Source organism: Cetorhinus maximus, chromosome 6 (genome assembly GCF_964194155.1).
Source record: "Cetorhinus maximus chromosome 6, sCetMax3.hap1.1, whole genome shotgun sequence".
NCBI classification, from domain to species: Eukaryota; Metazoa; Chordata; class Chondrichthyes; order Lamniformes; family Cetorhinidae; genus Cetorhinus; species Cetorhinus maximus.
The window spans coordinates 123637088-123664395 of NC_135884.1; the positions used below are offsets into that span (position 1 = coordinate 123637088).

General features: G+C 40.0%; 1 protein-coding gene across 3 annotated transcripts in view; it reads left to right on the forward strand.

The window, feature by feature from the left end:
• The first annotated feature begins 1091 nt into the window (after window positions 1-1091).
• banp (BTG3 associated nuclear protein) overlaps window positions 1092-27308 on the forward strand; it is a 280409-nt gene continuing 254192 nt past the window's right edge. For all 3 annotated transcript variants that reach the window (XR_013576944.1, XM_078544429.1, XM_078544430.1), the window contains exon 1: window positions 1092-1230. The gene's annotated coding sequence lies outside the window, so the exon portion shown is untranslated. The remainder of the gene's footprint in view (window positions 1231-27308) is intronic.

Sequence of the window (27308 nt, forward strand, 5' to 3'; positions counted from 1 at the left end):
CCTCTGCTCCAGGAAAAATAATCCCAGTCTATCCAATCTCTCCTCACAACTAAAACTCTCCAGCCCAGCAACATCCTGGTAAAATCTCCTCTGCACTGTCTCTAGTGCAATCACATCATTCCTACAATGCAGATTCCAGAACTGCACACAATACTCTAGCTGTGGCCTAACCAGCGTTTTATACAGTTGCAGCATAACCTCCCTGCTCTTAAATTCTATGCCTCAGCTACTAAAGGCAAGTATCCCACATGCCTTCTTAACCACCTTATCTACCTGTCCTGCTACCTTAAGGGACGGTGCATACCAAGGTCCGTCCCTTTGATCCTTGGTACTTCCCAGGGTCCTACCATTCATCGTGTATTCCCGGGCCTGTTTGATTACTTGTCTTATACTTGTTATTATACTTGTCTTAAGTATATTTTGAAATCCAATAAAGCTGTGGTCCAACTCATAAATTAGAATGAACACCTATGGGTTCTTGACTTCAACTATGAACACTGAAAGCAACTTTTACCGAACTGAACTCGGGAGAAAGTTAAGTCTGATGATAGCAAAAAAACTTCTTCCGATCAAATTTCTAATTTTCTGCTTTTCAGAATCTGACGGAGAGACTTCGAAAATTACCAAAAGCGAAAATATTAATAAGATTGCATTTGGTTTTAAATATTAGTTTTAAATGGTTCAGAAGCTTTTTCACTTCCGTCCGCTCCGTTGAGAAATTCAGTTATAAGCACAACGCGCGATTAAAACAAACGTAATAAAACAGCAAATGCCAATTTTCACCCGTTAAACATGTAAGCTGGAGACAGTGCAGGAAATGCAGACTTCTTAGCGCGGCGGGGTTGTTTTCCTGGAGAGAATTTATAAAAATGTAAAGTTCAAGGGTGAGGGCCGGCAAACTATCTTTTGACGATAATCATATCACCGATTTTATTAACATATTCAGGACAACATCAAATGTGTGGTGAGGAAGCAGTTTGGCCGAAGACTGGCTGTCGACAACAGCCCCTCGCTCTCTTCACACCCCCTCCCCCCCCTCGCTGATGGCGGTTACTGGGCAGTTGGGGCAGAGGGAGCGAACGGCTGCGCGAGGCAACAGTTCGTGCGTCCGCGCGGCCCACCGCCGCCATCTTGTGTCCCCCGGCGCGGCCGTTGCTGTGTCGAAGGCATTCTCTCGCGAGGAAGGACGCCATTATCGGATTTTAACAAACAAGAAACGAGAACTGAACGGTAATAACCACCGCGATAGCGCGGCTCTCGTCTGTAAATTCTTGTCCGGTTCCGCTCGCCTGTTATTTGCAAGCGAAATGACTGCAAAACGCCAATTACTTTTTTTTTCATATATGAGAGTCGGACCGTGAGGTGGAGAGGCCTACAGTAGATCCGCCTGACTTTTAATTCTTGTTGTTTATCTGGCCTTTGTAACGAGTAACGTGGTTATAATTGAGGGTTGGTAGGGTCAGGGCGGCCTGAGAGTTTGGATGTTCATTTGCCCTGTACCATATCAGTTTATTCATTTGTTGAGTCGACATGCTGCAGTATAACAGTATTCAGACTCGCGTGGTTTATTAGATTGTTGGAAGGAGGAGATATCATGAGATTTAAAACGATTATGGTTGAACGTAATGTTATAATTTATTAATACCTGATGTGTCTCCGTTGAACTTAATTGTTATAATTTCTGAATACCTGATGTGTATGTATGCGAACATCCAATGCTTTTCTGCAGCGCAAATTCTAATCTTCGGTAAATAAATATTTCACCTTTCACACAACGACGAAATGATTTAATTACATGTCGAAATTCCATTGATAGACAATACAGGTGCAGGAAAATTCAACAATGGTTTAAATTAAACGTTTAAATACTTCATGTTGGTTATAGGCCCAGTTATTTGTAGGCTTGGATAGTGTGATAATTCCTTAAGGCTTTTGTTGCTACCCGGACCAGTTCTTCGATTTATGTCAAACAGAATTAGAACATTTTGGTCCCAGTTTTTCCACAACACTTAATTGGGTTGGTAGTAAAAGCAAATGCAGTATGAAATTCACATGCAAAGTTTAAGAATAACTTCGCCTGATGCGTTGCGTATTGTGGTATTTATCTAATTGTGAATCTGTTTTATTTAGCTGTAACTACAAGCGAGTGTCGTTTTGCAACAGTACAGTTAGGTACTCAAAGTACCCGATTGATACTGCTACAAGTTCGGTAGAGTCTTACACTTAAGAACGTACGGTAGTATTACTCGGGCTTCGAAAGCAGAGGCTGTTCTTGCTGGCAATTGCAATATTGTAACTGAAACGGCCATGCAGGGTTTCTCTGTTTTGTGTTTTGTTAGTGTAAAGCATAGCCTGTGCATGATCACAGGATTATTCTAACTTCATGAAAAACGAAGGTAAGTTAGATAAATCCAGTATCATCTGTTTCCCATGAAAAACTTGCAAGTTGTGAACATATGAGATTCTTGAACAATCTTGTATCTCTTGTGGGTGAAGGGAGTTTTCTTCAGTATGCGTATGAGTTCGCACCCATATTGTACATGCACAGTTGGTAGCTTTACAAATAATATTGGCATCCACTACATCCTATGATAATGCTGTTGATGAATTGGAAATTACATTTTTTTCCATTAAGTTTGTGCTGTAACTGTATAATGTAATTAACAACAACCTGCTGGAAACATACAGAAGCGTGTATCTGTAAAGGATGGATTTATATTTGTAGATGCTTCCCCTCCTTCCAACATTTTCAATGTTTCTTTGTTAAATGTTTTGGGGCATCAGATGTAATGAGATATTCTGGCCTAACCAATGGCAGTAATTGTTTAGGTTTCATGTGCAGTTTCTGAACATTTTTTGCAGTTCTACTGTTGAAAATAGCCATGAAGACCATAAATGTGCAGAATGCAGCTGTAATTTAACGTTGGTATTCGAATGATATGCACTTGTTATTGGAATCTTGATATTAAATTGCAACCTTGAATTTAAGAATTTTTAAAATCCAGTAAACCTGTTTGAGAGCAAACTTGCAAGGAGATCTTATGACCTTGCACAAACATTCAGTTTTAGCTTGTGCTGCACTTTGATTTTTTTTCCCCTTGACAGTTCAAACAAGATATTTTGTATATATTTGCTTTTAGTTAATGTGGCATGGATCGTACATTAGGATCAGAATTAGGATTTATATTTCCAGAGTGAGGGAGGAAGGAAAGAGAGAAAGGGATACATCAACAATATCAGTCTCAAAATCCAGGGTTCTTCAGTTGCACATTGTATTTGATGTTCTAGTGCCCTGAAGTTATACAGCGACAGGATTCCATGAGTTTTGAATAAACAAAAAATAAACTCTTCTCTGCAAGGCCATCAAAAGCTTATATATTGATCATGTACTGAAGAAAGCCAAACTGACCAGGACTGTGAAACTTTTCTATTTCACGGGAGGCAACATTTAAAGACCCCACCCCCAATGAACTGGGCACTCAGTGATGACTTGTGGAACTAGATGATTTTCACTCCCTTACCCCGTAACTCTTTGCATTTATGGCCTTTTCTCTGCTTTAAGATAGGAATAGAGTTTTATTTGGTAAATGTAACTTTTTATGATTAACAAGTGAAGATCTTCCTTGATATCAGCAAAGGGTTTATAGTTTAAATTTGATTCTTTGCCCATGGATAAATTTGGTTCAGTCTCGCAAATAGACAATTCTTCTAATCTGTGGTGAGTGATTAACTTTCTTTGGCAAAAGTAGTTCTCTGGGCAGGAGTTTCTACCACGTGTGCAATTCGCCTAAAATTGGCTAAATCAACACAAAAGATTTGAGGAATTTTAAGCACAAATCATGTTCAGGTCATTCATGTTTCTGCAGTTTTTTTTTGCAACAGTTTTTAAAAAAAAATTCTTGATGAAGGCCGGCCCCATCCACAAAACAAGCCACACCTCCTGATTGAATTAATCATGGCAAATTTCTGTGAATTGTGCACATTTGCGGGCTTTTGAAGAGGTTTTTAAAATTGTTTTCTTTAGGTGCAAGGACACTAATAGGCTCATTGTAAAAGTTTTAAAATATTTTTAATTTATTACAAAACTTACCATTGTACACCAATGTAATTAGTAAATAATTCTGTAAAGTTTTTAAAGTTGTTCAGTTATTTAAAATTGGGTTACTTACAGGTGGTGGACCAGACACTCTGATTTTAAATGCTTATTTTTTGAGATTAAAACCAATTTTCATGTGTAATAAGGCTAACCCAATATATCAAGGAATATTTTGAATGCAACGTTTTAATACATTCTAAAATGCTGACCAATTGTGTTGATTCAAGGCAGATTTTGCGTTCGGTGAAATGCAAAATGGAGGGGAAACTTGAGGGGGAAAAAAAACTTCCCATAAATTACACTAGCTTTGAGAAGCTGGGTAAACCACGAGGGAGAAAGAAATGGAAGGATATGCAGGTGGAGATTAGATGAAGAGGAGTGGGAGGAACATAATCACTGGCATAGATCATTTGGGCTGAACGGCCTGTTTCTGCTGTAGACTTGATATGTGTAACTGCATCGTACAGGCTATTTTGGAGAAGACCTGTTAACTTTTCTGGTCATTGCTTTTAATATCTGTGTATACAGGATAGTTAAAGATCTTTCAAGTCAATTTTGGCTGCTGGTCTAAAATATGGACTTTTATTTGGTGTGAAAAAAGAAAATCAGTGGGAAAGAATTGGTCTCCAGAAACTCGTGAATTTAGAGGATTAAAAATATTTCTTAATTTGAATATTGTTGAAATTCATGAGAACAAATGTATGTCAAGCTGAACCCTAATATCACTACGTAGGATATATGGCACAGAAAATTGTTATATGTTGTGCTCAATGGAACTGTTTTCATGAGCAAAATATTGCAGGTGCTGGAAATCTGAAATAAAAACAGAAAATTCTGGAAATACTCAGGAGGTCTGGCAGAATCTGGAGAGAGAATCAGTGAACGTTTCAGATTGATGACGCTTTGTCAGAACTGAGAGTAATAGAGATGTAACAGTTTTTAAGTGGGGCAGGGGAAGAAAGGACAAGGCAAGATCTTTGATGGCAGGGGAGATTAAATGACAAAATGAACAGAGGTGCAAGGCAAAGAGAGATGATGAGTCAACTAAAGAAACAATGTGTCTAGAGGAGGTGTAAATGGGAAATGTAGAATCATCATCAACAGCTGGAATCTAAAAACAAAAAAACGCACAAAAGCATGGGCAGAAATAATCTGAAATTGTTGAACTTGATGTTGCACCAGGAAGGCTGTCAAGTACTGAGTCAAAAGATGAGATGCTATTCCTGAAGTTTATGTTGAGCTTCATTGGAACAGAGCAGGAGGACAAAAAGGTCAGAGTAGGAGTGGGGCAGGGAATTTAAATGAAAGGCAATCAGAAACTCTGTTAGGCTTACTTTTAGTTTAATTAAAATAAATGCCTCATGTTACCTGAGTCAACCTTTGATCTTAATCTTTAGGTAACGGTCAGTTTTACTGCCATCTTTGTTCCATAGCCAACTAGGAATGAAAAAATGAAATTTTTTGCAGCATTAAAGATAATACCCTCACAGACATATCTGAAGGTAACGAATGCCTCATTTTATTTAAAACAAATCGTGCAGCTGTTCTTTTAATAAAAATTGGGTCAGGAGATTTGCATGCACCAGGACCTTAACTACAGGAGAGCATGTACAGCGCTCAACATATGTGCTGATATCATGGGTGTAATGTATTCACATCTCCAAACCACATTTTTGGTAAGATAACAATTGTTTTTCCCCTTACCCCTCCAATTTGGAAAGTGATCTTTACTTATTGACCATTAAATAATGCACACGTTTATCAGTGTAAGTTGATTTTAAAAACAAATCCCAAGGATTATTGTGGTGAGGCTAGTTTTAGCTCTAAGACACATTTCTGCATTATGGCTTGGACAACTTTAAACTTTTCTAAATAATTGATTTTTTGAACATTAAGTTACAAGTTTTACAGCGATTCATACAAAATTGAGTAGTGCAACTCAACATAGATTGATCAATTCTTCTGCTGTGGAAGGCTGAGAGATTAATTCTCCATGGAAATGTCTTGTGGGTTTCTTCTGGTTTGCCCTCGTTATGATCCTGCATCAGACCCCAAGTTCTTGAAACAGTCCAGATAGTCACCAGTAACTTTTGTTTAAAGTAGACAAAGTTTGAGATTCAATACACTTGTTAAGAGAATAAAGCCACAGGATTCCATGAGTTTTGAATAAACAAAAATAAACTTCATTATAGGGCCAGAAAGATAAAAACAAATTACAATATCTATCTTATACTCAGTAACATTCAGGGTTAATATAAGGCACATGTGAGTTAATTGTCGTGTGTTCAACCAATCAGTGACAGATGCGACCAAAACAGATTCCAATGATTTCTCAAACATAGAAAATAGGAGCAGGAGTTGGCCCTTCGAGCTTGCTCCGCCATTCATTATTATTGTGGCTGATCATCCAACTCAACAACTCGTCCAGACTTCAGTAAACACTGAGTCAACTGATCTCATCGAAACTGACTGTCTCTCACGCGGGATTCCAGTTTTCACCTTCGAAGATCTTGCCTTGGAATTCTCTCCAAAAGTCCTTGCAACTCAGATGGCACGAACAATGCTGGGTTTCAATCTCATCTCCCGAGATTCCATTCTCTTGGATGCCCAAGTCCTCGCTCCAGCACCAATTCACAAGCACAACTTCAACTCTTTGGCTGTGCTGAGCAGGACACCACTACTCCAAAGGGGCATCTTTGCCCCATTGGCTGGCAGCACGGAGTCACCAACCTTCTGCCTTCTTCAATTACCAAGGCTTTTCTCGAGCCCCCTCTACTTAAGGTCTGCCAACTGCAGCCCTTTTTATGTTTGGAGCCTCTTCTCTGTACCTCTTCCTTCTGAACTGGGACTTTTCCATGTCCCATCCTCCCTGTCCCCTGTTAGGTTCTTTTCTCTGAATGTGGCGCTCTGCCCTAGGTCACATGATTCCATTTTCATTTTGCACAGGTGTGCTGGGCCCATCCTTGGCCCAGAGAATTATAGAAATGTTCGATTGCACATGTGCCACCTGCTCCCAACCTACGCATGGGTGAAACACCCGAGGCTGAGTTCTTAGCCTCTGCCTGACTTTAAGGTAAGTCTGCATCTTTTAACATTGTGGTCTCTTTCTCTCCTTCACTTGAGAGTGGTTGTTCTTATACTGTGTTCACTGACAACAAGTAGCTTTTTTCCCCAGTAACTAACCTCTTTCACCTTTCCGTGTTTATGCAGACTGACATTACAGAAACAGCTCCCCATGTTTACAACAGCTTTCCCCAGTGTTTCAAGGCCTGCTGGTCTGAATAATTCTGAATTGACCAAGTTTCCAGCATGCCAGGTTGAGCATTCGGTTTAACAGCTTTATTGTTGAATTAATATCATTAACCAAACTCAGCTACTTTAGCAGGTATAAAAGCAGAATATGCTGGAAATACTCAGTAGATCTGTCAGCATCTGTGGAGGGAGAAACAGTTAACGTTTCAGGTCACTGAAACATTAACTCTGTTGCTCCATAGATGTTGCCAGACTGCTGAGTATTCCGGCATTTCCTATTTTTATTTCAGTTCCTGACAAAGGCAATATTTTGCTTTTGTCTTATTTAGTAGATAATGAAGCCAGGTTTCTATCCAATCCTTTAGTTTCCTTAAGATTAGTATGAAGAAGCCCAAAATCCTTTGTGAAACTTCACACCATGAAATGTGCTAAATAACAGGCACTAAAGGTTCTAGCTGAATGGCTAATAACTGTCCTGTTGGCGATGATGTAATTTACTTAAATTTCCTCTGTTCCACTACACACATTATTCTGAAAATTGAGATTGTGTAATCCTATGTATGAATGGATCATGACTCCTTCCTCTTTTGAACCTGCTAATATCCATATGATCTTGCACTTTCCTCTTCAGTCCCACTACAACTTTGTTCATTTTGTGTTAAGAGTAGTTTGGCAAGACCAATTACAATAAGCTGAAGTTGACTGAAGATCAGAAATGTGCTACCTATGAAGATGAGTTTGCTTCCAGAGCTTGTAGTGAAGGAATGATGTAAAGGGTCTAGCAAGGTCCTTCAAGTAGGTGCTTTTGCCTCAAATGCTAGGTTGTGGGAGAGTGATGCTGAAACAACTTCCATTGACTGCTCTCATCCATTTATATTGGAATTAGGTGCCAGTTTACCTTTTGGTTCAAGAGACTCTTAGAAAATGAAATGTTCAACATCAGAGTGATATATTTCTGGGCCATTAATCACTTAGCAGACCTCAAAACTGACTTGGACACTGAGTTTATTTTGTGATGAGGATGCATATATTACTGAGCTATTTATGTAACAATGAGCATTAAACTGACTTGGTTATAGTGGGGCCGTAACCTCATGTCCGGTTACAAAGCCTATAAAAATCTTGGGACAGTGCAGCCATCTGTTGTATGTATAGCTGCAGTTGACCAACAGGAAAAGCTGCATATTGACAGATGTGGCATTACCATTAAGATTGTCAGTGCGTAACTTTTCAAATGGTGTAGGAAAATTCTGTCCAACTCTGTTTTTGGAAAAAGAAATGTGCGCTGAGGCAGGCCTCCCTACTCTTCTTTAGTAATCTTGAGATTAGTAAAAGTTTAATATATATTTATTACTTTTAATCTATTATTTGCACTGAGCAAAGCATCAATTAGTAGTGAAATATATTCTAAGACAGCTTGCACCTACCTCACCAATCTGAACTCGTAAGATCAATTATTTTAATCAGAATAGATCCAGGATAAATTATGGTTACATTGAGTCAGGGTAGAACCATAGAACTAACAAGTTGATTTCATTTCCCTCATTTGCTCCTCCGTCCCTCTATTTTCTTCAAAACTTAGCTCTTTGGCCTTCTCAAGTTTTATAGCATTTTGGCCAGACTTCATTTGGAATGCTGCACCTCAAATAGGATACATTGACCTTAGAAGGGGTGCAGTGCAGATTTGCCAGAAATTATGCTGGTTTATATTTAATGAGGACAGATTGCATGAATTTGGCTTGTATTTCCTTGAGCATATAAGATTGAGGGGAAATCTGATCATGGTCTTTAAAATGTTTATATTCATTTGGGTGGATGCAGAGAAATTTATTTTTGGGGAATTGAGAACAAGGGGACATTATTGTAAAATTAGAGATTAGTACAAATTTGACATTCACTTCCAAAAGATCGTGGATACTTGGACAATTGGAGTATTTGAGATGAATAGATTTTTGTTAGTTGTGGATATGGAGCAAAGTGGTTAAATGGAGTTCAAGTGCAGATCAGCCATGATCTAATTGAGTCAGCCTAAAGGGTTTAATGACCTGCTTCGCTCCTTAATGTTCCTGTGTTTGCCACTCTCTTTCACTCTGAAGAAGAGTTATACTGGCTTAAAACATTAACTCTGTTTTTTCTCTCCACAGATGCTATTAGACCTGAGTTTTTCCAATGTTTTCTGTTTTTGGTCATCTTTCATGTTGTGTTCATTTTCCCACTGCATTGATTACAACAAAATGTGGCTGTAATTCCATTCAGAATCTTTGAGTACAATTGCATAAACTGTTACCTAAATCTGGCTGCCCTATTAACATCCCTAATATAAAACCAATACCTTCAGGATCGCTCTGACAGATTACTATTTTAGTGTGTTGGAAGCTTCCTGGTATCAAAGGGTGCAGTTATTCTATAGGTATAATGGTAGTGCAAAGTAGTTTCATAGATATGCTAAACTTTTTGTAGTGTAAATTGGGTATAGAGAGAGTATTTATTCAAACTCTCACCAAGGAGTTGCATGTCATTTCAGACTGGGGTCAGGTTAGGTTCTGACTCCAGTTTGAGGCTACATTATAACTGCAGTGTTGGTTCAAAGTAAAACTAGTTTGCACCAATGCTGCAGATGTCGTGGGAATTCACCATAAGATATATTTTGCCAGGCGATGACTTTGAACTAAACATTTTTACTTCTGTTTTTGGAAAATTGGAGCAATGTTATTTATATTGGATCATGTAATTTTAAATCAATCACCAGTATGTAAAAGATGACTTGCATTCATAAATGCCTTATTTGATCTCTCAAAAATATCTCAAAACTTTACAATGAATCACTTTAAAATGTGGCAACTGTTACTTAGGAATACGTGATTTACATATAACTCACTGAAGAATGTAGGTGAGGTGTGATTCCACAAGTTAAAATTTTCATTACAACAGCATCTTAACTACCTGCCTTACATGTTAGATTTATGGAAAAAGCTCCAGTTTCCAATGCACATTACTTAATTCAAATGAATGATTATGAACTTTCATGTTTTAGATTTGTGTTTAATGAAGTTGAACCCTTTTCCTTTAAAAAAAACATCACTATGGATTATTTCTAGTATTTCAGCTACTTCACTCCTGTGAATTTCTCTCAAATCTGAACCGAGAATGTGTGCAATCTCTGGGATATAACCATAACAGTTAATTATGCATCATCTGCAACATGTGTCATCCTTTTGGAGGGAATGTTATCAACATTCTCTTTAACTTCTTGGTCCAACAACAGCCCCACCATATTTTACTAGGATAAGCTGGAACCTGTTCTTCCTAGTCTCAGACAACGTTCTATGTTTTTGGTATGTTCATATTTAACAATATTTCATATTTAATATGTTCATATTTAACAATATTTCAAACTAATGCCAGGGAACCTCTGACCACATTGATTTATAGTACCAGTTTCAGGGAAAGGGGAGTGGAGTGTATAGCGCTCCATCAACCTTCTCTCGATCATCAGCAAAGCGATGGAAAATGTCGTTGATGGTGCCATCAAGCGGCATTTACACAGTAATAACCTGCTCACTGATGCTCAGTTTGGGTTCTGCCAGAGTCACTCGGTTCCTGATCTTATTACAGCCTTAGTCCAAACGTGGACAAAAGAGCTGAATTCCAGAACTGAGGTGAGAATGACTGCCTTGACATCAAGGTAGCATTTGACCGAGTGTAGCATCATGGAGCCTCAGCAAAATTGAAGTCAACGGGGAATTGAGGGTGGGGGGGAGGGGGAGTTCTCTCCACTGGTTAGTCATACCTCGTACAAAGGAATACGGTTGTGGTTGTTGATGATAAATCATCTCAGCCTCAGGACATTGCTGCAGGGTTCCTCAGGGTATTATTGCCCTAGGCCCAACCATCTTCAGCTGCTTCATCAATGAACTTTCCTCTAACATAAAGTCAGAAGTGGGATGCATGGTGATGATTGTACAATGTTCAGCCATTCGTTTCCTCAGATACTGAAGCAGTCCACACCCTTATGCAGCAAGACATGAACAGTTTTCGTGCTTGGGCTGAAAAGTGGCAAATAACATTCGCACCGCACAAGTGCCAGGCAATGGCTATCTCCAACAAGAGAGAATCTAACCATCTCCCCATGACATTCAATAGCACTACAATTGCTGAATTCCCCCACTATCAGCATCCTGCAGGGTATTACCATTGACCAGAAACTTAACTGGACCAGCCATTTAAATACTGTGACTGCAAGAACAAGTCCGATACTGAGAATTTTGTGGTGAGGAACTTGCCTCCTGACTCCCCAAAGTCTATCCACCATTTACAAGGCACATGTCAGGAGTGTGATACCTGGAAGAGTGCAGTTTGATACCATTCAGGACAAAGCAGTCTGCTAGATAGGCAAATTCAATTGCATACTCTGCCTGGTGGAACAGCAATTGTAGGTAATGAATCGGATATTTTCTCACAATAGTCAGCTCACATATGTCTGTGGAATTAAGTCAAACTATGTGCCCTGACAGGGCTGACTACGAGCAATCTATTTAACTAGACATTTTCTTTGAATAATAAAGCTCATCAGGCAGGAATGTGTGGATATTCTCACTGTCTCCCTTACACTGACAAAAAAAACAGATTTCTAAGAAAGTAATAAAAAAATAATTTTAAATTAGTTATAATACTGGCATAGCTGTACACTTTATCATAACTTTTGTACTCTGTCCCTCTATTTATAAAGCTCAGGATCCCATGTCTCTTTTAACCAAGTTCTCAACCTCCCCTGCCAACTTCAGTGATTTATGCATATATACCTCCTAGGCCTCTCTGTTCCTCCACCCTTTTTGGAATTGTACCCTTTAGTTTATATTGCCTGTCCTTGTTCCTGCTACTAAAGTGTATCATTTTATGCTTCACATGATCTAAAGAATGTGGGTTCTTTGGTGTGTCATATTAATTATATTGTCATTCGTTCTATTATAGTGAATTTTTTTATAGTACTTCTATTGTATCTTCATTTAGGAATAGAAACTCAACCAGGTGGTTGTGCATGAATGGAATTGAGTTCCCAGTGGTTGTACGACTGTTATGTTAATTTTGTAACTCCACATATGATCAAAGATTTTCAAAGGATGATCAAAGGACTTTTCTTACTGTAATCTGCTACTCTTAAAGCAATTTTGGGAATGTATTAATCAATTCATCTATGGGAAAAAAGATAATATATTTTAAATGCATAAAGTTTGCCTTCTATCAGTTTGCTGAAAGTGCACACAACTACTTTTACTAATTCTATAAATATGCTAGTCAAAGTTACAATACCTGACCTTATCAGAACATAAAATTAAACTTTAGAAGGATTATCCATAGAATTACTACCTTTTAAGAATCCGATGCAGTCAGGATTTTATCGATGAATGCTGTACATTGACTAATGTAAATGTTATATAAATTAACTTTAATATATTGCTGCCTGTTTATGATCCCAGTTTTGTTTCTTTTTCCAATGTACTTCCTTTACAATGAGCACGTGATGTGGCACTAGACTTAATTTCCTTCAACAAAATCTAGATCGAAATAAAAATGGTAAGAACAGAACAGCCTGGATTTTGTGGCCAGTGGTGAAGCGACAGCACTCGATACTGATCTTAAAGAAAGTTGCTACAAAGATATAGCAATCTCTGTTGGTGTGGAAGGGATCTTTCCCAACATTAATTTGAATCCGGTTCAATTTGAGGGGATCTCCAGGCATCCAGCAACAGTGATGTCATCAAACAGGCTAAGGAACCAATCACATTGAAAAATTCTCAGGGAACATGCCAGGAAGTTAAACTCAACTAAAATGATAACAGAAAATGCTGGAAAATCTTAGCAGTCTGGCAGCATCTGTGGAGAGAGAAACAGAGTTAACGTTTCAAGTCCATATGACTCTTCTTCAGAGCTGAAGAGAAGTAGAAATGTGATGGATTTTATACTGTTTAAGGTAGGGGGGTGGAGCAGGTGAAGCAGAATAGATGGTCAGGGAAAGGTGGGAGCTCAGGAGAAATTTGACAAAGATGCTATGGACACAAGACAAAGGGAGTGCTAATGGTAGTGTTAAAGACTAAAGAAGATGCTGATAGTGGCATAAAGGTAAGATAGCAGAAGGTGTTAATAGCAGAACAAAGGTCAGCACTGAAAGCAAAACATAAAAACAAGTGACAGATGGCCCTGTTGTGGGGGTGGGGGTGGTTGGGGAAAAAGGATTTAAAAAAAAAAAGAATAAATAAATAAATAAAAAATTTAAATTGATTTTTAAAAAAGGGGTAGGGGTGGAGGAGAGAGTTCATGGTCTGAAGTTGTTGAACTCAGTGTCAAGTCCAGAAGGCTGTAAAATGCCTAAACGGAAGGTAAGGTGCTCTTCTTCCAGTTAGCGTTGGGCCTCGCTGGAAATTTGCAGCAGGCCAAGGACGGACATGTGGGCATGAGAGCAAAATGGTGTGTTGAAATGGCAAGCAACAGTAAGATCTGGGTCACGCTTGTGGACTGAGCGAAGGTATTGCGGAAAGCAGTCAACCTGTCTGTATTTATTCTCCTCAATGTAGAGGAAACTGTATTGGGAGCAGTGAATACAATAGACCAAATTGAAGGAGGTGCAGGTGAAACGCTGCTACACCTGAAAGGAGTGTTTGGGCTTTGGATAGTGAGGTGTTGTTGCACCTTCTGTGATTGCATGGGAAGGTGCTGAAGTGTTGGGGGTGATGCAGGAGTGGACTAGGGTGTCACGGAGGGAATGGTCCCTACGGAATGCTGACGAGGGCGGTGAGGGGGAGGTGTGTTTGGCGGAGGCATCATGCTGGAGTTGGTGGAAATGGCAGAGGATGATCCTTTGAATGTGGAGGTTGGTGGAATGAATAGTGAGGACAAGGGGGACCCTATCATGCTCCTGGGAGGGAGGGGAAGGGGTGAGGGCAGAGGTGCGGGAGATGGGTCGGATGTGGTTGAGGAACCCTCGATTAAGGAAAAAGGAAGACATGTCGGAAGTGCCGTTTTTGAATATAGCATCATCAGAACAGATGCGATGGAGGCGGAGGAACTGGGAAAATGGGATGGAGTCCTTACAGGAAGCAGGGTGTAAGGAGCTGTTGAGGCAGCTGTGGGAGTCGGTGGGCTTGTAATGAATATTTGGTAGACAGTCTATCACCAGAAATGGAGATAGAGAGGTCAAGGAAGGGAAGGGAAGTGTCAGAGACCATGTGAAGGTGAGAGAGGGGTGGAAATTGGAAGCAAAATCGATTAAAATTTTTCCAGGTCCTGAGGAGAGTATGAAGCAGCACCGATACAGTCATCGATGTATCGATTTAAAAGGGATGTGGGAGGGGGCCTGCGTAGGACTGGAACAAGAAATGTTCCACATACCTCAAAAAAAAGACAGGCATAACTGGGGCCCATGTGGGTACCCATAGCCACACCTTTTATTTGGACCCCCTTAGCTCCCACCTATCCCTGACCTATTTTGCTCCACTACTTCACCCCCTCTTAAACAGTATAAAAACCATCATATTTCTGCTTCCCTTTAGCTTTGAAGAAGAGTCATACGGACTTGAAATGTTAACCCTGCTTCTCTCTCCACAGATGCTGCCAGATCTGCTGAGTTTTTCAAGAATTTTCTGCTTTTATTTCAGATTTCCAGCATCTGCAGTATTTTGCTTTTATCTGAAGTTAAACTCAACGATTGATCTTTGCTTTTGGTAAGAGTTATGCAATCATTTACGGCACAGAACGAGGCCATTTTAATATTTTACAGGGAGCAAAATAAAGATTGGAACATGCACATAGGATTACAGTAGAACCTGAAATATCAATTTTTTAAAATTAAAATGTGTAACACTTTTTTACTGTCATTGAATAATTTGACACTGCACAAATATGAAATTAGTTTTTCAGGGTCAGAGGAGTTGTAATTATGACCTTAGTATGCTGTTAAAACCCAATTGTACCTCATTCAACAAGTGTAACTTTTCCAGTGCTTTTATAGCAAGACTTATAGCATAAAAGTGGAAGTTCTCAATTCACTGATTTCTAATAAATTGCAGTCTAAGAATTAAACAGGCCAGCCTACAGAGAAATGTAGAATCACTGACAGCAATTTCTGGATTTGCATTTAATTGTGCACACGACCCCAGAAGTTGCCGTCACTTCCAGTGGAATAATAATGGCAAATGCTGATGGTTTTACTATTATTAACACTGCAAAATCCGGGCCAGTTATAGATAAACTACACAGTTTCTATGCCTTTTCTTTTGGCGACGTGGTTATTTATTGTACTAATTTGCAGTCTTTATTTCTCCTGTTGTAATGTATTGATGATTTATACTCTTAATTGTATTTCCTTTTGGATTTTGGAGCTCTAATGTTGCTAATTTCCAAGTCAAAATTGATGATCGAATTCTGGTTTGACATCTTTTTCCAGTGGCTTTCATTTTGTCAACTACAGGAACAAATTACGACCACAGTATTGAAACAGTTTGAAGCTTCTGTCCTGCATATAGCTGTATAATTGCGCACATGATGGACAATAACACTTTACGAGGGCCACACTGTGACCTACGGCCAGAGCGATCATTGGCTCAGATCTTTCTTAAAAAATCCTGGAGATGCACTGTACAAATGAAGTATGTTGTGGCTTTTAGATCCTTGCCAGAAATTTGCAATTGTGGGCAGGGCTTTAGCCCAGAGCATTAGATACCTGCTGAAAAAGAAGCATATTTAAGGTCTTCCCTTATCAACAATCTCTGGTTTAAATATACCATACTTATCAGCCAGTGTGAATCCCCTGAAAAGACTACTAGATTCCCTTGAATGGACTTCATATTAAGTGATTCTGGAACCAATGCCAACTTGATGCTTAACTGAGAACTAGATCAGTATCTTCAAGTACATATCATTGGTATGCTTTGTTGCCCAAGACCTCCCAGGTGCAAAGTCCAATTGTAGGCATAAATTGTTGTTGTCAAACAAAATGCCATATCAGTTATTTGCATCTAGTTCTTGAGCATCACACACTGGAGGTGTCAGCCTTGAGTTTTTTTCTGAGTCTGTTTTGAGGAAGTGTGCTTACGCCAGCTGTAGTGCTTTGAACTGAGGACTGCTATGTTGACTAAGATTGGCACATGATCATACAATAGGGGGCGTACTTTATCAGGTCGAAGATGAAAAGCTTCACTCAATACTCATGCGTGTTTGTTATTAATCAATCTGTAGCCCATGCACAGGCATTGCAGGAGGAAAAAAATGTTGTAGCACTGTTATTTGCCCATCATAAACCAGGTGGTATCTCTGGTTTACTGGTTAATAACAATGAACTTCACTCGTGAACACATCCTTGACATCTATGTTAGCATTGCTAAATGTGTACACTTTACATTCTTTGATTATGGCCTCCTTAACTCTGGCTCAAATTTTCTTGATCCAATTTTGGCTCAAATTTCCTTGATCCAATTTTTGCTTAAATTTGTGATAGTTCCTGTGCCCTGGCTGTTTGGAATTTAGAACAGATAGGCTCGTAGAGCTCATTTGCTGACACTAGAATATTGCAGCTTCTTCATCCTATTCATGCAGGGGCCATAAGATGTAGGAGCAGAAGTAGGCCATTCGGCCCATTGAGTCTGCTCTGCCATTCAGTGAGATCTGATCTGATAATCCTCAACTCCACTTTCCTGCCTTTTTCCCCATAACCCTTGATTCCCTTACTGATTTAAAAATCTGCCTATCTCTGCCTTGAATATACTTAACTCCAGCTTCTACAGCCCTCTCTGGTAAAGAATTCCACAGATTAACTACCCTCTGAGAGGTGGAATCCTCCTCATATCTGTTTTAAACGGGCAACCCCTTACTCTGAGATTATGCCCTCTGGTCCTAGACTCTCCCACAAGGGGAAACAACCTCTCAACTTCTGCCCTGTTAAGCCCCCCAAGAATCTTTTATGTTTCAATAAGGTTGCCCCTCATTCTTCTAAATGCCAATGAGTACAGGCCCAACCTACTCAACCTCTCCTCATAAGAAAAATCCCTGCATACCGGGAATCAACCTAGTGAACCTCTGGACTGCTTCCAATGTTGGTATATCTTTCCTTAGATAAGGGGACCAAAACTGTTCATAGTATTCTAGGTATGGTCTAACTAGTGCCTTGCATAGCTTTAGCAAGACTTCCCTATTTTTATGCTCCATTCCCTTTGAAATAAAGGCCAGCATTCCATTTGCCTTCCCTATTACCTGTTGAACTTGTATGTTAGCTTTTTATCTAAAAGTTACAGGTGTACTGAGTGACAACACTTTGGTGTGCCTTACAGTGTTTACCATCTACAAGATGCACAGCAACAGCTTGCCACGGTTTCTTCAGCACTACCTCCCAAACCTGTTTTCTCCACTACCTTGGGGCAATGTAAATCCCAACTAGGGCCTTTTTTAGCACATAACATTCATTGTCCACTTGATTCTAAATTGCTCTTAGATTAATGTAGCTACTTCATGACCATTGATTTATGAAAAAATAGCCTTTGTGCTTTCAAATTTACCAAAAAACGATAGTCAAATGCATCTTACAATTAATAAGTAAGAGTAAAAGTTATGAACTCAAATGGAATATCAATAAACTGAAACTGAGGGCAGCAAATATACTTATTTGCAGTTTGTGGGAACACGTTGCCAATTAGCCACATTTCTGTTTTAAATTACTTGGGTTTTTTTTGCACTAAAGTCCTTGACATCGGCACTGGTAGCCAGAGTTGAATAATCGTTCTGTCTCCACTTTGGGAGCTTGTCAGCATTTTGTGTATTCTAAAAATTACATCGCGCACTCCGAGATCTTGGATCATCTGTCTTAGTTGTGGGGATACCCAGAGATAGGCTTCTTTGGAAACAAGCGACTATCCATTTTTTTTTCAGGAAAATTGTGAACGATGGATAGCTGGAATTTTTCTTGGAGTAGTAGGTTTTATCAGAAATAAAATAAAGTGCTGGAAATACTTAGGTCAGAGCCTCTGTGGAGAGAGTGTGTCAGGTTGATGACCTGAAAAAAATTGGAGATGGAGAAGATTTTGAGTACTGTATAGTTCCTTCCATACTGCCACAGGGGATATCAGTTGGTTTGCAGTTCATGCTTGCATTAAACAAGTGACTGATGGCAAACAAGTTTTATCATTTTTGGCGTGAACAACTGGAAGCAACAGAATAGAAATCTGGGGTTCGCAAATTGCAGATTTGACCAAGTCCAGCCTTTTCCTGACTGAATTTATATCATTTTGTCAGCTCCTTTACCCATTGCTTCAATAAATCAGAGGGTGATCACCAGGTTTATGACTCTTTGTCTTCCCGGGATCCTGATTTTATATTGTATATCTTCTATCTGTCATTCTTTGCCGCTGCAGAGCAAATGTTAACCTGGTTGCCTGGGAACAAGTGCTTTCGTTTGTACAGTTGGCTTATGAATTTCCTCAGGATGCAAGCATGACTATTGAACTAAGATGTATTAAGATTTGTTGGTGAACTAGAACTTTCATGAAGCAGACCCTCAGGCTACAATTCTGCTTGACAGGTCTGGTGCCTTCCTGCAAATAGGCAAGAACGCCCTCTGTTAGTGGTGTGAATAATTGTTATGATCTGGTTAGGGAACCGGTAACTTAAAGTAGACACAGTTGAAATCGCAGTTACCCACTAAGGGAATAAAGCCACAAGATTCCATGGTTTTAAAAGAAACAAAGTAAACTTTACTATACAAATTCAGAAAAGTAAAACAATCTACAATATCTATCTCATACTCTAACAGATTTCTCAGCAACCACCCAGATGTCAGTGTCTACTGAGAGTTTCAAAACCTTGTTAAAACTCTGTCTCCGTCATGAAGGATTTCAACTCTTCACTTTTGAAGATCAAGCCTCAGAATTCCCTCAAAAGCCACTCTGACTCAGACTGCCTCAACGACTGTTAGTTTCCTCAATCTCTTTTCCTGAGACTGCCTTCCACGGGATTCACAAAGCTCCACTCCCACCTCCAATTACTGGCATAGTTCAACTTTTTTGCAGACTGCTAGCTTTAACAAGCTGGCACTGCCCCTCGGTTTCTCCTAACTCAAGTCTCCCGGCTGAACCGAGCAATAAATGGCCCCCAGGCCTTCTCTGAACCTTAATTGTCTCCACGGAACCGATGACCTTCCCCCACCTTCTCAGCTCCCCAGGACTTTGTTGAGCCCTAACTGCCTGGAGCATGCTTTTTTGTGAGCTGCAAACCACACTAGGTCCAAACTGCAACCACCTCCCCCCTCTCCCAGCAAACGCAGATAATTTGAAACCAGAGAACCTTCTTAAACTCCATCCTTCTCCATGATGACATAGCCTTTCGGGATTCACTGAACAGTTTAAAACTAATTTAGTTGTAACTCCCAAAACAAAATATCCCTCTGGACTGCACTTCCTTGCAAGCATTGTAGACATCGCATCTCCAGCTAAGTATCTACTGTTTTATGACTCTATCTCTTCTATCCTGATTCTATTAAAAAACATGAGTAGCCTTTAGAACTGCCATTTTCTTTCAGGTGAGCTGGCAATCTCTAATGCCCAGCATTTTAGTTACCTTACTTGCACAGCAATGACCTTCCCCAAACAAAACATTATCTCTCAAAATATTAACATGATCCATGAACTAGTTATTCGTCACATTTCCCTTTTGAAAAAATGAAAATGCATCACCAGTGTGATGCGCTTTCATTTACCATTTCGGATATCACACCTTGCAATATGTTATATACGCTTCGGACAGTTTTAAGATTTAGTCATTTGATAGTACAGAACTTGAGTATTGCTGAAAAAAGAGAAATGTCTAAGCTTTTTGTCTTGCACTCATCAGAACACTCGCAAAAATACCAATATAAGGGGAAGACAACGGTTTATACTATATGTGAAGAGAGTGCTGATTGGTTGACAAGTGGCGTTGCCATGGAGAATGCACCACTGATGGTGACTCACAGTTAATTGCCAAACAAAATTTGAGCAACAGGTGAAGCTAGCTGTTTCATGATGCTGCTATGCAGTAGCAACATGAGTGGTATTCGCCATTAACAGGATGCTGCCATCAAGCCAAAAAGACGTTTTGCCTATCACACAAATGAGTAATGTGGCATATGAATTTCAGTGCCAATGTGACGTTAGGTATGTAGGCCGTTTGTCCCAAAGACTGGTGGAACATATCAACAGTGTGTCCCAGCCACTGTTTGCAATGGGCAGGCTACAGATTGTACCCAACCAGCCTGTGCTTGCAAAACTCTAAGCACAGTGCCCAACATTAGATGTGATTCTGGGATTGGACAACATTTGTTGAACAATCCTCAATGTGCTAAGAATTATGCTAACAAGCAATTTAAGATTGTCAGTTAGGCTCACAGTGTGGCGCATTTACGTTTACTGGAAGTTACATATATTAATACACAGGGCCCTGTTCTTTGCAGCCAAAAATAATGTGTACATACATTGTACCTGTTTCAGATGAGCAAAATAAATGACATCCACTTGCTGTCTCATTCCTCAGGGCAACACCTTGGGCAATCAGAGTCAAGCTGCTTGGTTTAAATTTTAAACAATGCTTGGTAGTTAACTGTCTGTCACCATCAGTGGTGCATTCTCCATGACAATATCACTTGCCAGCCAATCTCACACTTTTTGCATACAGTATAAATTGTTGTCTTCCCCTTATATTGGTGGTATTGCAAGTGTCCTGATGAATGCAAGACAGAAAGCTTACACGTGTCTCTCTTTTCAGCAATATCCTAAGCATGTAATACACCCAATAAATCATCCACCCACTGTCCAATGAATTTCACGAGTCCATCAGCACTCTGCTGAATCCCATGTCCAGTTTAAGGTGAAAAATATTACTTTTTATGACATTTTCCAAAAGCTTTCTGACAATTATAATCCAGAGGTCCATCTACAAAATAAGATTCCACATTACATTGTTAAGCACAGGTGAATTTTCAAGCTCAGTCTTCAAAACAGTCAGTGCTGATTTCAGTTTTTGAACCTTAGTGCCCTCCATGTATGTAGTTTTCTTATCTTTAAACTCCACAAAGAATATCTCAGTTAAATCCATAGTTACATTGTCACCCTCTTTCTTCGCTATAGCTGTATCTTAATTTTTAAATTCATTTTCTGGACTTAAATGTTTTAAGTTCGCTTTTTGAGATAAGTTATAAATGGCTTCTTTTTGTGATCTGCTTTGATCAAAATCTTCCTTAACCACTTTAAGAATATCATGTAGATACTTTTTATGCTCAAGCAGAAAGGTTTGATATTCTTGTTTGGTCAGACCTTTCAACAATTTGTATTCTTTTAGTTTCTCCTAATCTCATTCAGATTGAATTTTAGTTTATTCTTTCCAAACAATATCACCAGCCTCCTCGTTTTGGATCTTGAATTTTCTTTCTATGACTTTGAGTCTTCCACCCAATTCACAAATTACTTTATTCCAATCATTTTGAGGTTGTAACTAACTGGCCTTTTGAACTTGGTCCAGTTACCTGGATTTTTGCAGCTGTCTCCTGTAGCTCATTGCTGACAGGTAAGGTTAATCGTTGGGTTCTGCCAGGGCCACTCAGGTCCTGACCTCATTACAGCCTTGGTTCAAATATGGACAAAAGAGCTGAACTCGTGAGGTGAGAGTGACTTCTCTTGACATCAAGGCCACATTTGACCGAGTGTGGCATCAAGGAGCCCGAGCAAAACTGGAGTCAATGGGAATAGGGGGAAAACGCTCTACTGGTTGGATTCATACCTAGCACAAAGGAAGATGGTTGTGGTTGTTGGAGGTCAGTCATCTCAGCTCCAGGACACCACTGCAGGAGTTCCTTAGGGTAGTGTCCTAGGCCCAACCATCTTCAGCTGCTTCATCAATGATCTCCTTCTATCATAAGGTCAGAAATGGGGATATTTGTGCGATCATCAGCAGTGTTCAGTACCATTCATGACTCCTCAGATACTGAAGCAGTCCATGTCAAAATGCAGTAAGATCTGGACACTATCCAGGCTTGGGCTGCCAAGTGGCAAGTAACATTCGTACCATACAAGTGTCAGGCAATGACCATCTCCACAAGAGAGAATCCAACCATCGCCCCTTGATGTTCAATGGCATTACCATCGCTGAAACCCCAATATCAACATCCTGGGGGGTTACCATTGACCAGAAACTGAACTGGCCATATAAATGCTGGCCATACAAACTAGCCATATAAATACTGTGGCTACAACAGCAGGTCAGAGACTAGGAATCATGTGACGAGTAACTCTCCTGACTCCCCAAAGCCTGTCCGCTATCTACAAGGCACAAGTCAGAAGTGTGATGGAATACTCCCCACTTGCTTGGATGAGTGCAGCTCCCACAACACTCAAGAAGCTTGACACCATCCAGGACAAAGCAGCCCACTTTATTGGCACCAAAACCACAAACATTCACTCTCTCTAGCACCGACACACTGTAGCAGCAGTATGTACCATCCACAAGATGCACTGCAGGAATTCGCAAGGCTGCATGGACAGCACCTTCCAAATCCACAACCACTACCATCTAGCAGAACAAGAGCAGCAGATAGATGGGAACGCCACCACCGGGAAGTTCGCTTCCAACTCACTCACCACCCTGCATTAGAAATATATCACCATTCCTGTACTGTCGCAGGGTCAAAACCCTGGAACTTCCTTTCTAACAGCACTGTGGGTGTACCGTTACCACATGGACTGCAGCGGTTCAAGAAGGCAGCTCACCACCACCTTCTCAAGGGCAACTAGGGATGGGCAATAAATGCTGACCCAGCCAGCGAAGCCCACATCCCGTGAATGAATAATAATAAAAATTCTTGGCACTGACAGGACATTTAATTGTTAATTGTTGTTAAGCCTTAAGGATCACTCTTGAGCTCTCAGTCCTTTCTGTGACGAGGTTTGAATTGGAAATTCTGCAGACACCTTTGCTGTCTCTACTGTCCATTACTAGAATTATTCCATTGGCATTTTTTCTTGTATCAGTTTTTTTTCACAGATAACTGAGGAGTTTTTACTCACAGGAACAATCCCTGAATGTGGCATTCTTTCCAGATTGTGGAAAAACAACGTTGCTGGCTATGCCATTTCCCAATATATAAAATCCATATTTTTAATAGGTAATCTACGAACAATTCCAATCGCACAATACCCCTTTGTCAGAGCACAATTTAAATTTACTTTATGTAATGGAAAAGGCGCACACTTCCCATCAAAACCCTGTATTAATACATTTTGATTCAACAAACTTTCTGAAGAAAGGTCTAAATCCTTTGCTAACAATAAGCTCTGAGCCGAACCAGTATCTCTCAGGATAATGATCTTTCTGAGCTTTTTCTTGGACAAAAATTGAGTGACTTCCCCTTCAAATATAAACACTTTATAACCCTTTGCAGCCCTATCTATTCCCAAGGTAATCACATTAGATACAATGTGTTTATCACAAACTTCACTTTCTGGTACAGCCTTTTCTATGGACGTTCCTGTCACTTGCACCAGTGCCACTGATTCAACACCCATTTCCTTTTCTGAAGACTCCTTAAGCATCCCTATTACTGCCACCAGTTTACTGTTCCACTTCCACCAATTTGCTTTTTTGTGTCCTATCTTTGGCCACTCATATCTCTTTTGAAAAGATAGCTACAACGCTAAAATATCTTTCAAATGCATACTTTTTTTTTTACATTTATATACTCTATGACATTTTCATTGACTGGAACAGCTTCTGCCTTCTCCTCAAAGCTAGACTCTTTTCAATTCTTCCAGTTTCCCTGCAGGTTTACAAATGGAGATCTCTGCCCCCAAGCTGCCTATGTGATCTATCATACCCATCTGCAAGAACTGCTGCTTCACTTACATTAGAAACCTTGCGATCTTCCAGGTGTGACCCGATAGGTATAGGGATGCTGTTTTGTAATTTTTCCATTATCAGTAGCGCTCTCACGTTCTCATTCTGTTTGAGCTTCAATGCTTAAGACCACCGGTCGCACAGCACTTCTTTCTCCATGGTCTTTTCTTTAATGTCCAAAAGGTTAGCTGATATGCTTTAGCATATGCATTAAGTACTGCAGTTTTAACCATATCATCATCTGAGTTTTGAGGATCGTTCTGCTGAAAGGCTAGAATACACATTTGTTGCTTTTCCAACCAAAGTGCTCTGCACAGAGAGATTTTATTTGTCATTTGGCCACTCATAGCTTTACAGCCACCTTTTCAAATGAGATAAAAAATCTCAACTCCTGTCCTCAGTGAATTTAGGCACCAGGCAAAGAATCTTCGGCATATCAAAGCTCGGAGTGGGACTTGACTCATCATCTGAACTACTAGGCTCTCTTATACCCTGTGACCTAAGCTTTTCTTTAGCCTAATCGTGCTGATTTCTTTCTCTCTTTGAAGCTCTTTGTCTCTTTCTTTATCTCTTTCCTTCCTTGCTAACTTCTCCCTCTAGAGTTCAAACTTCACATTTCTCTCTTTTTCTTTTTCCCTTTTTTCCCCCAAGTTTGAGCTTCTTATTTTCCATTTGTTTTTCAAGTATTTTAATTATTTATGTATCTTTCCATCTCAAGCTGCTTCATCTACAACTGAATTCTAACTAACTCAAGTTGTGTTATACCTGTGTCAGGCTTTTCTTCTAATTCCAAATGCTGTGCTATTATCTCAACTATGTCTGCTTACTTAGCCCCTGCTTTTAACTCTAACTTCAACTCTTCTGCTAATGCAATTACCCTAACCATAGAAACCATAGAAAAGTTACAGCTCAGAAGGAGGCCATTCGGCCCATCTTGTCCATGCCAGCCCGAGGACACCCTGGTGCCCTTTCTAACCCCACCTTTCTGCATGGCCCATAGCTCTGCAGCTTACAGCACTTAAGGTGAAGATCCAGGTACTTTTTAAAGAGTTGAGTTTCTGCCTCTACCACCAACTTGGGCAGCGAATTCCAGACACCCACTACCGTCTGCGTAAAAAAGTTCTTCCTCATGTCCCCCCTACACCTTCTGCCACTTATCTTGAATCTATGTCCCCTGGTTCTAGAATTCTCCACCAAGGGAAACAATTTTATCCTGTCCACTTAATCTATTCCCCTCACAATTTTGTACACCTCAATCAAGTCACCTCTCAGCCTTCTTCGTTCTAAGGAAAATAACCCCAACCTATCCAATCTCTCCTCGTAACTACTATTTCTAACCCTGGCAACATTCTTGTAAACCTACCTTGGTTAATTGTTGCAAATCACCAGGGATAAATCTTCCCCCTCCTGAAAAGTTGTAGCAACAGAAAAAGCCATTCTGCATTTCAGTAAGTATAGGAAAATTCACTGTGAAAATCTTACCAGCCTTAGCCTCTGCAAGTCCCAGCATCCATATTTGTCTCTGGATTCAAAATGTTGCTGGGTCAAAATCCTGGAACTCCCTCCCTAGCGGCACTGTGGGTGTACCTATATCACATGGATTACAGCAATTCAAGAAGGCAGCTCACTATCACCCTCTCAAGGGCAATTAGGGATGGGCAATAAATGCTGATCTAGCCAGCAACACCCACATCCAGTGAATGAATAAAAAAAATTATGATCTGGTTAGGGACCTCTACTTTTTGCTTAAAGTAGACAAAGTTTGAAATCCCAGCTACCCACTAGGAAGAAAAAAGCCACAGGATTCCATGATTTTAAACAAACAAAATAAAGTCATAAAAGTAAAATGATCTACAATATCTATCTTATACGATAACATTTAGAATTAAATGAGATAAATATGAATTAACAGGAAAACTGGATGAACACACGACACTGCACGTTAAATGACAGATGCGATCAAAACACATCCTACTGATTTCTCAGCATCCCACCCAAAATCACAGACCACCGAGTCACAATATCTCATTAAAACTCTCTCTCTCCCTCAGGAAGGATTTCAACTCCTCACTTTTGAAAATTTAGCCTCTGACTTTCTTCAAAAGCTGCTTCGACTCGAACTATCTCAATAACTGCTCACCTCCCGATGGTTCAATCTCTTCTCCTGAGACTGCCTTCCAGGGATTCACAAAGCTGCGTTCCCGCCTCCAATTGCTGACACACTTGCAACTCTTTCACAAACTGCTAGCTTCACTAAGCTGACACTGTCCCTGGGTTTCTCCTAACTCGAGTTTCCTGGCTACACCAAGTAATATATAGCTCCCAAGGCATCTCTGAGCCATAACTGTCTCTGGCATGGAACCAGTGACCTTCCGCCGAGCTCCCCAAGACTTTGAGCTCTAACTGCCTGGAGCAAGTTGACATCTCCCAGGGCTACTCTGTGAGCTGCAAACCACGAGGCCCAAACTGCAACCAATCCCCCTCTCCTAGCAAACGCACAAATAAATTCAAACCAGAGAACCTTCTTAAGCTTCACCCACCTCCATGATGACGTAGCCTTACTGGGTTGATTGAATGATTTTGAACTAATTTAACTCTAACTCCCAAAACAAAATATCTCTATGCACTGCACTTCTTTGCAAGCAATGTAGACATCACGTCTCCAGTTCTTCAGCTAAATTAGCCCAGCTGCTTTTTTATCACACTATCTCTTCCACACTGACTCTATTAAATAAACATGGGTAACCTTGTGAACTGCCATTTTCTTTTAGGCACTAATCTTCACCGAATTAAACATTACCCAAAAAATGTTAACATGACCCATGAACCAGATATTCATCACATATGCTGCATAACATTGTTCTGCAATGGGGTCAACAAATTGCTTCTCTTAGCATAATGAGAGTGAGGGCGTTGATGATATAGTGGCAGATAAGGAAGCAGATGGTGCTAAACAGTTTCCTGCGTCCAGAGCTATTTGCCAGTAGCTCACAGAAAAGTGCCTTATCTCAAAAAGCATTGCATTTGCAGTCATATCCAACATCTGTTCCAGTTCTTCCAA